Below are 13243 nucleotides of genomic sequence, written 5' to 3'. Positions count from 1 at the left end.
AGAGTTCCCTGTGCTCTACAGTAGGTCCTTGTTGTTTATCTATTTTATATACAGTAGTGTGTATATGTTACTCCAAACTCCTAATTTATCATGCTCATTGTAGAAAATTTAGGAAAAACAGAAAACTAGCCATTAAAAAAATCTAAATCCCACTGCCAAGAGGCAACCAGCTTGTATACTCCCGTTCGGGGTATTTCCTTCTGATCCTCTGTACCTGTGGCAGAACGGGGTCTCTCAGCCAGTGAGACCAGTCTGGCTTCCTCTATTTGTGAAGCAAATGCTAAAGCAGGATGGAAAAAAACTGTGCTGTATTTTAAATATTTACAGGCAACAATCAGAGTCACATGATATTAGCAAGAGTATATCTGTGACTATGTGCGAGTATCCCTATGATTATTTATAGAACTGCATTTAGAGATGATGTCAAAAATCTAAATCTGAGACCTTAGGTGAACATGAGGTGCAGTCAAATAGCTCTCCTGGGTCCCTTACCTCACCCCCGTGGGTCTTATGTATGTGTATTTGTGCTTATACCATATTTGAGATCATTCTACCTTCACCTTTTTATATTAATATGACTTTGGTCACATTTTTACAAGTCGACAAAATTCTTCTGCAACAGGTTTTGATGGCTACTCAGCATTCCATTATGCAAACTTACCATTTAAGCTGTCACCCATTACTGGACATTTCAGATGATTCCCTTTTTTTTTCACTCTGATAAATAATAATGCATTGAACACCTTTATATGAAAATCTTTGTGACTCTCTGGGGTTATTTCCTTTGGCTGGACTCCCAAGAGGAAAATTACTGGGTCATAGGGTAGGAACAATTTAGTGTCTTGTTTCATGTTGCTCAGTTCGATTCTGAATAAGTGGTACTGATTTACCCTGAAAGAACATTTTCACCATTTTAGTTAACCTTTAATTGCAGAAGTCATTCACAGCATACACGCTCCTTGTAAAAAGATTTAAAAGGTAAGGCCCGTATCTCTTATCACCACTTCCTCCAATCTCTGAACCCCTCAAAGGCAGCCACCGTTTTCAGTTAAAAAGCCCTTAATCAATGCATTTAATTAGTTATCTGTGTGCTTATATAAAATGTATATCTATGAACTAATAAAAACTCTCATGTCTCTGTAACTATAGAAAACATGGTGGTTTTTGTGTGTGGAATTTTTTTACGTGAATGATATATTGTATGCGTATTATGTAACTTTTTCCCTCAGCTATCTGTCTCATAGCCTTTACTGTGTATATATAAATCAACTTTACTCTTTCTAACTTTCCATACATTTCTATGGGATAGATTCAGCCTAGTTTTGACAGCCATTCTTCTATGCATAAATATTTGGGTTGATCCCAACTGTTTTTCATTTTGACAAAAAGTGCTGCAATATATACCCTTTTACACAAGCAAGTGATTTGAACAGGTTTTGTCTCTACAGTAGGAACCAAGAAATAGAATTTCTGGATCGTGGGATATGCACACTTTTTATTTTAATAGATATTGCCGAACTGTAGAGGACATTTTACATTACTTTAATTAGGGATCATGTAGAATGCCTTGGATTTGGGCTTAATTATCAGGATGTAGTTCTGAAGTATCCTATCAGGTAGGATGTCACCCAAAGGTCTGTTCATGTATTCATTCACCAGCCTAGCCATTTCTGTCTTCTGAGGACCCAGCATGGCCCCTGATACATAGTGCAGAGTCACTAAATGTTGCTAAGGTCCTCTCCTCTGCACCAGCCACACCCTCAAGGGGCCTCAACCCAACACCCGATTCCTTTCTGCAGCTGCCAACCCCCAGCTCAGCTTTCCAGACAGCTCTCAAATATCCCCTCTTCTTGGAAGCCCTCCCTGGAGCTCAGGCTGAGTAAGGCAGCTTCTCTTCCGTGTCCCCATGGCACCCTTATTTATAGGCTTGTCATGCTTATTGCAATTTGGAATTTAGTCACCTCTCCCCTGTTACACTGGACAGTCTCAGCATTTCAGTGGTGCATGGTATTTAGGCATCACCTGATCAGGGTTTGGGGACGGTTGGCAGCACAACAAGCATGTATGCATGGCAGTCTGTTGGCTTTGAAAGAGAGGGGGCCAAGTGTGGGCAGCATTCTTCACATCGAGCTGAACAGAAGAAGGCTGTAAAAAACTAGATGGCAAATATTTGACCCTTGACAGTGATCATGATGTTGATAAAAATGATGAATGATCACTAAGTAGGGTAAATCACAAACTCTCGCACGCACAAAACTTTAGAACCACATCACTCACCTCTTGGGAAAATGTTTGTAATGCTCCTCACTTCAATATTTCTCCATGAAATCTAGAAGTTTCTCATGCAATTTATCTTTTAAAAGGCATCATGGGGAGTGACAAACAGCAGCCAGAAAGCCGCTCGAAGTTTGGAACGTGGCAGCTTATTGTCATCAATCTCTGGGTAGGATCTCAACTCTGAAAAGAAACATGAAAAAAGACTGAAATGAATATATCAAAATGTTAATAATGGCTTTACCAGTGGAATGAGGGTGATGTGTGATGCTCTTTTCTTCTTCTTTTTACTTTTTTTTACAAAACCTTTCAGATTATGTTACCGTGTACATAAATTCATTTTACAACAGAAAAACAAATAACCAAAATCATTTCTAGCAATTAATGAAGTTGCTAAGGAGACAATTTTAAATAATCTGTGATGTGTGGACATCTATGACAGAAGATAATTCCAAGGGGACTAACCTGAACTATCAACTCTCAGGTTAGACAGTCACTCATTCAGTATGAATTGGGTACCCCAGCCGAGGACTGTGCTAGGGGTGAGGAGATGAAGTGCAAACATCAGGTATACTTCCCACCCTCACGAAGCTCACAGTCTACTGGGAACCACAAACTCAGCACTAATGGGGGTCAGGCAGCAGGGAGAAAGGAGTGAAATCCACCAGCAGGCCCACTCCTCATATTTTGCAGGCCCTGGGAAAAAGTTTAAATGGAAGTCCATCTACCAGATCACTAAATACTTTACAAGCTATAAATCGAGTTAACAAATGAAGTAACTTCTAGTCTCCTACTCTGACAAATGTACCTTTATAATGACCTGGAAGGCCAAGTTCAATGTAGAATTCTCAGACTCCTCAGGGTTCCTTACCTGAAGATGATGGGGAGAACTGGTCCCCAGGCCAAGGGCTTCCCCACCCCACTCAACACACCGTCTGCTCTTCTTCTCTTCCCATGCCTGACTCCATCCCCCACAGCAAGGAACTCTGTACAGGTGGATGGACACCAGGGCCTGCACATTCAAGCTTCAGTCCCTTCCCTCCCTCCAGCTTTTGTCTTGGCCACTCCTTGGGCATGGGGTATACTCCCTAGCAGTGCTATTCGCCCTTGGGAGAACTAACTGGGAAAGAGGTCTCTGCAGGCTCTGGAAGCAGGCTTGGGTCACGTGGCCAGGGCCCAGCAGCCTGGTCTAGACGAGGCAGTGCAGGCATCCCTTGGTTGCATGGGGTCAAGGGCAGGGCCCCCACTTGCCGGAGTCTTAGGGCAGCACTGTCGCCTTGGGAGTGTTGTAGAGCAGATGCCCCATCGTACAAGAGCAGCAGCTACTCAATGCCAGCCCTAATTTGCCATATGTGGGGAATGGATTCAGATGGCTACACCTTCCACTTTTTTTAAAGAGAGAACACAAATCTGGGTTTTCCTATGAAACTGCATAGTTTTTACATTACCAAGTAATAACAATAATGAAAAAAACACAAAAATCATCCGGCTGGCCAAATTAAAAAGTATCTGTGAATCACTGTGGCCTCTATGAAAGGAAAGAAAATTAAAATTCCATTTACAAGTTGCTTGACCACCATTTAGTTTTGAAAATGATATTCACCAATTCATTAATGTCACTTAAGCCCATAAGTAAATGGTATGTCTCCACTGCTGTATATATGTCTGAATTTCATGCACTTTCTCCTCCCCAGCAGAAATCCAATTTACTTGGTACCTCCTAGTACTGATGTATGTCCCCCATAAGCTATCAGGAAAGGCCTGATTTGGGGATCTGCTCATTTTTCTTCCCTGCCACTGACTCTCATCATGTCCTCCTCTGGCCTGCCATAATAACCTGGGAACCTACCTCTCCCTGCACTTCCCATGTAGCACTGTCATTAGCTCTGTACACGTCTGTCACTTCAAGAATTACCTCCATGTCCCCAGGGCCTACCACAGAGCCTGTCATATGGTAGACACCTAGCACATTTTGTCTGTTCTGGACTGAATTTGTTGGTGGTTGGTTCTCTGTGATGACCCACATCTCCCCAATCACAAATGAATAATAATCATAGGGGACATTTCTTGGACACTTGCTATAGGTAGGCACCATCCTAAGAGCTTTACATGTATTACCTATATAATCCTCTCAACTAACTGCTCAACAATTTTTTATCCCCGCTTTCCAGATGCAGAAACTGTGGCTCAGAGAGACAAAAAGACCTGCTCATGAGTCATTCAGCTGGCAAATGTCAGAGGTGGGACTTGAACCAATCTTGCCTGATTCGAAAGGTACGTATTACTCAACCAGTAAGCCAGGCTTCCCTAAAAGTGCCACCGACGGTTTCTGAGATGTCTTTAGATGGCACAGAAGAACTCTTATTTCTATTACTAGGCATTTGCTTGACTCATTTATTTTAGTGTGGGTTAGGAAAAAATAAATGACAGCATCCATTTATGGCATGGTGTATTGATTTTTCTATTTACATTGGTGATAACAGAATTTTTCTTTCCAACTCATTTAGTTAAGTTCTAAAACATTGAGTCCATATGTATACGTATAGCTGATTCACTTTGCTGTACAGTAGAAACTAACACAATATGATAAAGCAACTATACCCCAATAAAAATTTAAAAAAATAAAAGTAATAGGGCAATGAAAGAAAAAAAGGAAAATTCTTGGCTCTATCCCATACCTATTTAATCAGAAATTCCAGTTTAACTAGTCTTCCAGGTGATTCTGATGCTTACTAAAATTTGAGGACCACCGAGCAGAGGGAAGAGTTTTGAGTCAAGATACCTGGGCAAAATGGTGGGTGAATAATAAGATAGGTCATACAACAATAAAGCAAAAATTATGTGTCTGAGATAACAAAAAGAACTAGAATTTGAAAAACACTGCCTCATCAGTTGCCATACATGGATTAAAAAGACATACACACACACAATGAAACTAATTTGTAAACTCACTTGCTTAAAAAAAAACACATCCCAGGGCCTGCCTAAGAGGACTCCAACTAGCCTCTAAACTTCTAAATTTGAAGCATGTTTCTTCTTCCTCTTTCTATTTTTGGAATTTAAATAGCCAAATGGATTAAAAACAAACAAACAAACAAACAAAAAAAACCCTGCCTCTAAATAAGAAATGAGCTAGGGGCCTGGAGCTCTCCTCTGCCTCATTTCAACTCCAAGCAAATGGTGAATTACAACACCCCTGGACATAGTGGTTTCTAACTACCAAGCTGCCAGGCTTTTAAATAAGAGCAGCACAGAAGTGCGGCCACAATGCTACCTATTTCCCTTGCTAAATTATTTATGCATTTATTATATTTTACATGGGCTGTTGAACCTGACGGTACTTCTGTGGGGGCCAGGTCATTTCAAGAAACCCATTACTGAGAATCAACTCAGCTATGTTAGAAACTGGCACATCCAATTGTATGTGATATTGTTCGTTAATATTATACAATTACTGCCTCTGCCATTGTTTTCAGGTGGCGATAACTTTGTGTGTGTGTGTACGTGTGTGTATCTGCACTATTCAATGGCTTCAAGGCACACTTCATTAACAGGCTGTTTAACATGGAGGGTATATCAATAAAGACTAGCTTTATGCAATCGTGGAACTGCACCTAAGATGACTTGGCCAAATGAAGCTATTACCCTGTACAATGTGTTTTACACAAGACTGAAATGGTTTACTAAGTTTATAAAGCCACTGATTCGCCAAAAGATCAGCAGTGTGGTAGAAGTTTTATGCTATGCCAATAGAAACTTGATGTACGCTATTAGGAGATTCCCCAAATTTTCCAAGCCTTGTTGTTAAAGTCAACCTAACATTTATTACTTCGGACTTCCTTATGACTTGTATAACAAGAGGAAAGAAAACTGATTAATTCAACCTTAAACACTCATTAAAGGCCTACTGTGTGCTGGGCATAATGCCGGGCTTAGGGGTTCCACAACAGAAAGAAAAGTGCCTGACCTGGAGGAGCAACTCCAGTGGGTGGATCTAAATAGCCAATTACATAAATAGTTATGTGGCCAAGTGTCTGTGCCAACCTGGAAGAAGATGCCCACCTCTGCTGGGGGGGTCAGAGAAGGCAGTGAGGGTGCTTGAGTCCCATCTCCCCTGGCAAACGAGATAGCTGTTCTTGGCAGACAGACATACACTGAAAGGCCTAAGAAAGTTGTGCGGTGAGCATAGGACACGCTTGTTGATTCCTCCAAAGACTTTCCTGCTCCTTCACTAGCAGAATTCTGATTCTGTTTGTTTCACATTGGGATCCTTTGGTCTCAGGGAAGGTGGGCCCAGATCTCGTCTAGATCAAGGCATGTGACCCCATCCTGAGCAAAAACATATAACAGGAAGTGTGCTTGGAGGGTCCTTGAGGTAGACCTTTCCTCCCTGATCAGAGGAAAGCTCGTGACCAGAAACTCTCAGCTCTTTGAAGCCCTCTGTGTCTTGCTTCTGAATGTCATGGTGTGATGACTGGGGCTGTGGCAGACATCTTAAGACCCTGAAGGTGAGGCCAACATCCAGAGATTCCAATCCACAGCCCTGTCATACTTGACCAGCCAGCATCAGCAACTGCTCACCTCTAGACTTCTTGATGTGTGAGAAAAATCACCACTTACTGTTTGTCACTCTTACTCATGCATTCTGTTACTTCCAGCAAATAGTATTCATGACATTGTAAGTACTTGGAACCTCAAGTTTTTCAGAATGGTTGGAACAGTGCTCTCAGAGAGTGGCAGGAGATGATGCTAAAATGTTAGGCAGGTGCCAGTTCATCAGGTGCATGGGGTGCCACACTCAGGAGTCTGGCAGTGCCTTCCAGAGAATGGGTCCCTTCCCAGTGGGGTATATGAGATAGTTGTAGGTGGTACACAGACAAGACAGTATATAATCTTGAATCACACAATGAGAAATTTCGCTCCTTTTCCATTCTTTTTCAGCCCTTCTCATTAGGTAAAGACGACCTTTCCAGGTTGGGCTAGTAAGTCTTTAGCACCTCTCTCTAACCTTATTAATCTTCCTTTTTAACAAAGAGAAAGAAAGCCTCAGACTTAGGGCCGGTGATATACTCACAGGATCTAGGAGCAATTCAATACCATTATTTTGTTTTCATTATTTTAAATGTGATAATTACCTTTTGGTTATAGCATTTCGGGTGGCTAATCAAGTTGTCTTGACTGCATATTTATTTGTTTGTTTTTTTAAAGATAAACCAGTTTATAAAAAATGTTAAAGGAATGACAATGCAGGAACTACATCCATATGGCAAAAACTGGGATGCTGGAATGAAAATCACTCAAGTTTGAAAAATAGAGTTGAATACATAAGGAAGCCACTTGAAAGTATTTAAGCAATGGAGTAAGGTCATTAGATTCTCTACTTAGAAAAATTCAGTGAGCCGGTCCAGGAAGGAAATCCAAAAAAGAGGGATATGTATACGTATAGCTGATTCACTTTGCTGTACAGTAGAAACTAACACAATATGATAAAGCAACTATACCCCAATAAAAATTAAAAAAAATAAAAGTAATAGGGCAATAAAAAAAAAAGAAAAAAAGGAAAATTCTTGGCTCTATCCCATACCTATTTAATCAGAAATTCCAGTTTAACTAGTCTTCCAGGTGATTCTGATGCTTACTAAAATTTGAGGACCACCGAGTAGAGGGAAGAGTTTTGAGTCAAGATACCTGGGCAAAATAACTGAGTTATACTAGACAAGGCCCTTCCCTGGGCCTCAGTTTCCTCAACTGCAAAATGAGGGCATTGACTTGGCTATAAGACCTCAGGTAGTCATGAAACCTCTCTGGTCTACATGCCCCACCCCCAATATCCACCTCCCTTTGCTCCTTTGATAATAGAATATACATTTTTAGCTTAATACATAAAGCATGAAATAAAGACTATACTTCCCAACTTCTTTTGCCATTAGGTGTGCCCATATGGCCAAATTCTGGCCAATGAGAAGAGAACGAAAGTGATGTGTATGTCTTCTGAAGTTCCCTCAAAGAACGGTTGTGTCCTTCTTCATCTTCTTCTATTTCCTTTGGTCTGAAATACAGACGTGATAGCTGGAGCTAGATCAACTATCTTAGATCCTAGGTAGAAGCTGAATTCTGAGGAGGGAAAAGCAATGAAATAAAAGGAACCCTGGTTTCTGATGACTTCTTGAAACTACCCCACCAGCGCTATATGGACTCTTGCAAACTTCTTTCATGTGAGAAAGACACTTCTTTTAGGCATGCTTCATTTGGATTTTCTGTGCTTTTGCATTATTATGAGAAAATCTTTAGTACCTTATAACTTTATGAGAAAATACTATGAGAAAACAATCAGAATATCGTGGGGGCAGGGCCTGGGAATTTGCATTTGATGGGCTCCCATGGGGACTGCATGCTAAAGTTTGAGGTTGGATGCTTACGAATCAACTCTTATAATTGTTCTTTAGTTATATATATATATACACATACATATACTCCAAGAATAGGGGAGCAAGAAATTTGGACATAAAAGGAAAGGACCATCTTTAGTGTTTTTTTATATAGATGACTTTCTCTGAAACTTTATTGCTTACGGGTTCCAAAGTGAAACTCCTTTGGCAGTAAAAATTCTGGCTGAAAGGAAATCATTGGACAAACTGGACCAGTGCCTGTGAGCTCAAGGCTATGTTGGGGCTAAAATTTTGGTCTCTGACTCCCAGATCTCTGATCTCTGGACTCTGCAGCTTCCCTGTGAGCTCCAAAAAGCTCTTCTTTTTCCAGCATCGTAGGTGAAGATCCTCTAGTCTAGCCACAGAGTGTGAGATGGTGGCTGTTTGGCAGCCTGGCCATGGTTTTGATACAGGGAAGTGAAGTGTGTCCAATCAAAACAGCCAGGGGTAATCTAGGTCAACAGCCCATCCACATATGTGGCTGGAACCACAAAAGAATCCAAGTCATCCCATGGGATACATGTCACAGTTTGGAAGGTCAACCCTCCATTCCAGCTCACCTAAATCTTGGCCGGGATATGGCGAAATCAAGTGAAGCGCGTCTCTGTCCTGGACCTTTCCAAACCTTTTGTTCAGTGACATTGCGTTGGAAGAACTGACTTCACCGCTCCCCACCAAAATGGATTGTTAACTATGGACTCCATGTTAATGACAACACCTTAAGTGGGAAAGCAGGAAGAAAACAGTATTTAAAATGCAGAGGGCTTTTGCAGGTTATAAAACAACAAACAAAAGGAGAAAATGTAACCCAGCAATTAACTGTAAAAAAACCAATGGTGCTTTCTAAGTAAATGTGCCTGCTTTCCAACACTGAAACAGGGTGAAGATCAGAGGTGGGTTTAATAAAACCTGCCTTCAGGACGTGGTTCTCTTTCTGTCTGTCTTGCCTTCTGGTAGTGAGCTTTCAAGTAGTTTTGGAAAAGAGGATATTGCATAAGTAATTCCATCCTTCCCTCTTCCCCTACCTTCACAAGACCTGCTTTTGAATATTAATATTATATGTTTTTCTTTTCAGTAACATATATATTCCTCTACTATGTTAGAATCCTTATTAACGCTGCTAAGCAAAATAACTGCTGGGTATTAATCTCTTAGGGGACTGGACCATGTACTTGCCCGGACTTGTCTTCTCACTACAGCTCCCTACCCAAAACAACACCAAGGACACGGTGTCCTTCAGTTCCATTAGAGAAAGCTCCTGGGCCACCAAATCTAAAAAGATCAACTGCTTTACATATTTCTCCATGTGATGAGCATGTGTTCATGTAATTTATGGTAGTATCTGGTGGCTTTGTGTATGAGTGTCATATTTCCATAATGTGCCTCGGTGTCTCACGGAAATGAACCAAAGCAGGGCCACTGCATTGTGCAACAGGGGGATGGGTATTCACATCATAGTCTGTGGTGCCTTATGGAGTTGCACAGTGCACAACCTGGGCAACGATGGGTGGTGGCCCTGATTGCTAAAGTCATTAGACAGGCCCCTGGGGAGCTTGGGTGTGTGCTGTTGGGAGAAGACAGTGTGTGCTTCAAGAGCAGTGGTGGAGGACATTAGCTAGCGTGGGGAAGAGTTCACTCTGTGTGATTATGAGGTGAGATTTATATCGCCTGCCAAGCTTTAAGAGAGGCCGATGAAGGAAATAATAGGGCCCTGCTTCCTGGGAGGCTCCGACTTTGGGGTGTGGTTGACCTCAAACCCCAGAGGGGGCTGGGCTGTAGCCAGCAGGGTCCATTCACTAGCCTACAACTTTTCTGAAGGTGTGTCAGCCCTTAATGGACAGTGAGGGAGGGTTTTAAAAAAAATCTTTTTAATTAAAAAAAAGAAATCTGGTAGCACCTTAATGTCCAGGGAGAGCTTGCTTTCTCTGCAACCTGGAGGCTTACCAGTGAGCATGTTTCATGGGAGGTGCTCTCTTCTGCCAGCAAAGTGTTCAAGCCAGCACTCATCTGCAACTGTTGATCTCTTTGGAAATCCTAAATAGAGCTGCTGAATTGTTGTCATGGTTACCTGGGACAGTTTCTGAGGCCAGAATGTTTTCAAGGAGGGCAGCCCTGAGCTGGGTATCCTGGGTTTCTGAGTAGGCAACTGACTCAAGAGAATTGCTTCCGCTTCCTTCTCCCATGCTCCTAATCCCTAGCCAGGAACCTGATGTCTGCAGAGATCATTTTAGCTTCAGCCCAGCCCAAACCTACTGCCCATGCTTGATTTAGCCTTAAAAGATCAGGCTGACCTAGCAGCACCCTGACTATGGCTCTGGTGTGTCTCCTCCCTCTACAAACCAACATAGGTTCCTGGATTCACTCATGCATGCAGCTTCTAGGCAAAAGGCACTTGAGAAGTGGTTCTCTGTGCTTCATATGTTAATAAGGAACTGACATTTTTGAAAACCTCTTATGAGTCCAGCACTTCACTTGTATCTCATGTAATTTACCACCTCCTAGCCAGGGAGGAATATCATTCACATTTTATCTATGAGGAACCAGGGGCTTGTAGTGGTGATGCCCAGAGCTCTACAACTAGGACGTAGCAGATCTGGAATTCAAATTACCTGTTTGGTTCTAAAGATAGCCCTCTTTCCTTCAAATATGGCAGCCAGTTTAGTCACTAAGAATTGGCAGCCCCAAAAGACTCTCAACCATCTACTGGACATTGAAGATTCATTCATTCATTCATTCGATAAACATGTCCTGAGTCTGCTCTGTGCCAGACCCTCTGATGGCCACTGGGGACACACAGATAAATCAGACACAAGCTCTGCTCTTGAAAAAACTAACTCACTGACAACCAGCAGTGAGTAAATGAGAGGAATCTGTAAGATGCTACAAAAAGGAGCAGTCAGGGAACTCATTTTGGAGGAAGTGACACCTAACTGAACCAGCTAAGTCTCAAGGTATGTCCAGTTGTGGGGAATAAACAGCAGAATCAGACCCAATCCCTAACACTTAAGGAACTCAAAGTAGAGTTACAGAGACAAGACTCATGTTCATGGCACAACGAAGAGACAAAAAAATCACCGATTAAGGTCCCAAACAGGTGTTCTACATGGAAGTATGGGAGGATTGACAAACTTAAACAGCAGAAGTTGGGGTCACTGAAGAAAGGCTAGGGAAATGAAATGGAAGCCACCTTTTTTCATGAGATTCTTCTTAAAAGTCTTTGATCTCTCCCTTTTTTATTCCCGACTCTTGCCATAGTCACCCGTGGCTCTCCTCTGATTTCTTTTCATTTCTCGTTTTCTACTAAAGGAAAACACTCACTTATTCAACATCTTTAGAGCGAGTGCTGAGAGCAAGGCATTAATCTAGGTCCTGATGGTGGTCGTAGTGGTGAGAACGTACAAATATGAACAAGACATGGAGCCCTTGAGCAGCAAATGAACAATCTAAATGATTAAAGTTTGAGAGATGTGAGTCCCAAACCAAATGGCATAAGGAATGAAATTATTCAGATTTGGAAAAGGGACTGTCATTCAGGAAAGATTTCATTGTAGTTGGTTTGTTCACTCATTTCTTCAGCATTCATTCACTGATGACTCCTATCTACAAGATTCCCTCCTCAAAGAGCCCACAGTTGACCACAGGTCCAGGAGACATAAGCAACCATTACAATAGAGGGTGATAAAGAAGCATGAGATGTACACTGGGCCATGGATGTTCGTAAGAGGGAGCTCGGAAGACAGAGTTGGCAGCTTTTGAACCGATTCCTAAAACTAAATAGGAGTTTACCAGGTGGAGAAGTGAGGAAAGGGAAGGCTAAAAGGCGCTGAGATTGTATTTGGAGCACCTTGGTGTGGGGCGGTTGGAGGGAGACGAGGTGTTAAGATATACTGCCCCCAGAGTGGAAAAGCCTTGAACACCAGACTAAAAAGTTTGGTCTTTTTCAAGGAGGTAGTGGGCAGTCGCAGAGAGGTCTGAGCAGGTGAGGACCCTAACAAGCTTTTCGTTTTGGAAATGTCCCTCTAGTAAGCGAGAAGGGTGCACTAGAGCAGGATGGGGATGAGGGCTCAGCCACAGACGTTTACAGCAGCTGTATCTTTGTGCCTGAGACTGCACCAGACGGGAGCCTAAACTAAGCAGGAGGAGTGGGGGTGGGGGAATGGAAGGTGAAAGGAGAGTCCCGCGTGAGGTCTACATTCAGGACAAGGACATACGCAACTCCAGGCACCGCACAGCTGCCGGGAAAACCCGCCTCCTGTTCCAGATCCCTCTAGGGAGGAGCTCCGGTCAAAGCACGTGATGCCTGGGGAACCACGTTTACTATGGGCAGTCCTCCCGTTCATCCGCGGTTTCAGGGGTTGCCCCACCGATCTCCCACACCTGGACTCTTTACCGCAGTGCTAGAGGAATCCGTTCTCTTCCACGCGTCCCGCTATACTCCTCTTGCAGAGCGTGGTTAGGCGAGATAAACAGCGCAGGAGCCCTTTGCCCACACTAAAGATGGCGACCAGTTGCGCTCACTCTGGGTCGGGGGAGCGGGTTCC

General features: G+C 42.6%; 1 long non-coding RNA gene across 1 annotated transcript in view; it reads right to left on the bottom strand.

Annotated features, from left to right (window-relative positions):
• Nucleotides 1–13215, bottom strand: part of LOC137220876 (uncharacterized) — a 31234-nt gene extending 18019 nt beyond the window's left edge. Inside the window, exons 1-2 of the long non-coding RNA XR_010941823.1 lie at nucleotides 13080–13215; nucleotides 2278–2457 (exon numbers count right to left, since the gene is read on the bottom strand). This is a non-coding gene — a long non-coding RNA (uncharacterized lncRNA). The remainder of the gene's footprint in view (nucleotides 1–2277; nucleotides 2458–13079) is intronic.
• Nucleotides 13216–13243: the final 28 nt, after the last annotated feature.

Source organism: Pseudorca crassidens, chromosome 3 (assembly GCF_039906515.1).
Source record: "Pseudorca crassidens isolate mPseCra1 chromosome 3, mPseCra1.hap1, whole genome shotgun sequence".
Classification (NCBI taxonomy): domain Eukaryota; kingdom Metazoa; phylum Chordata; class Mammalia; order Artiodactyla; family Delphinidae; genus Pseudorca; species Pseudorca crassidens.
Note: the sequence above shows the minus strand (reverse complement) of the source record. Positions and strands in the feature narration are given on the sequence as shown.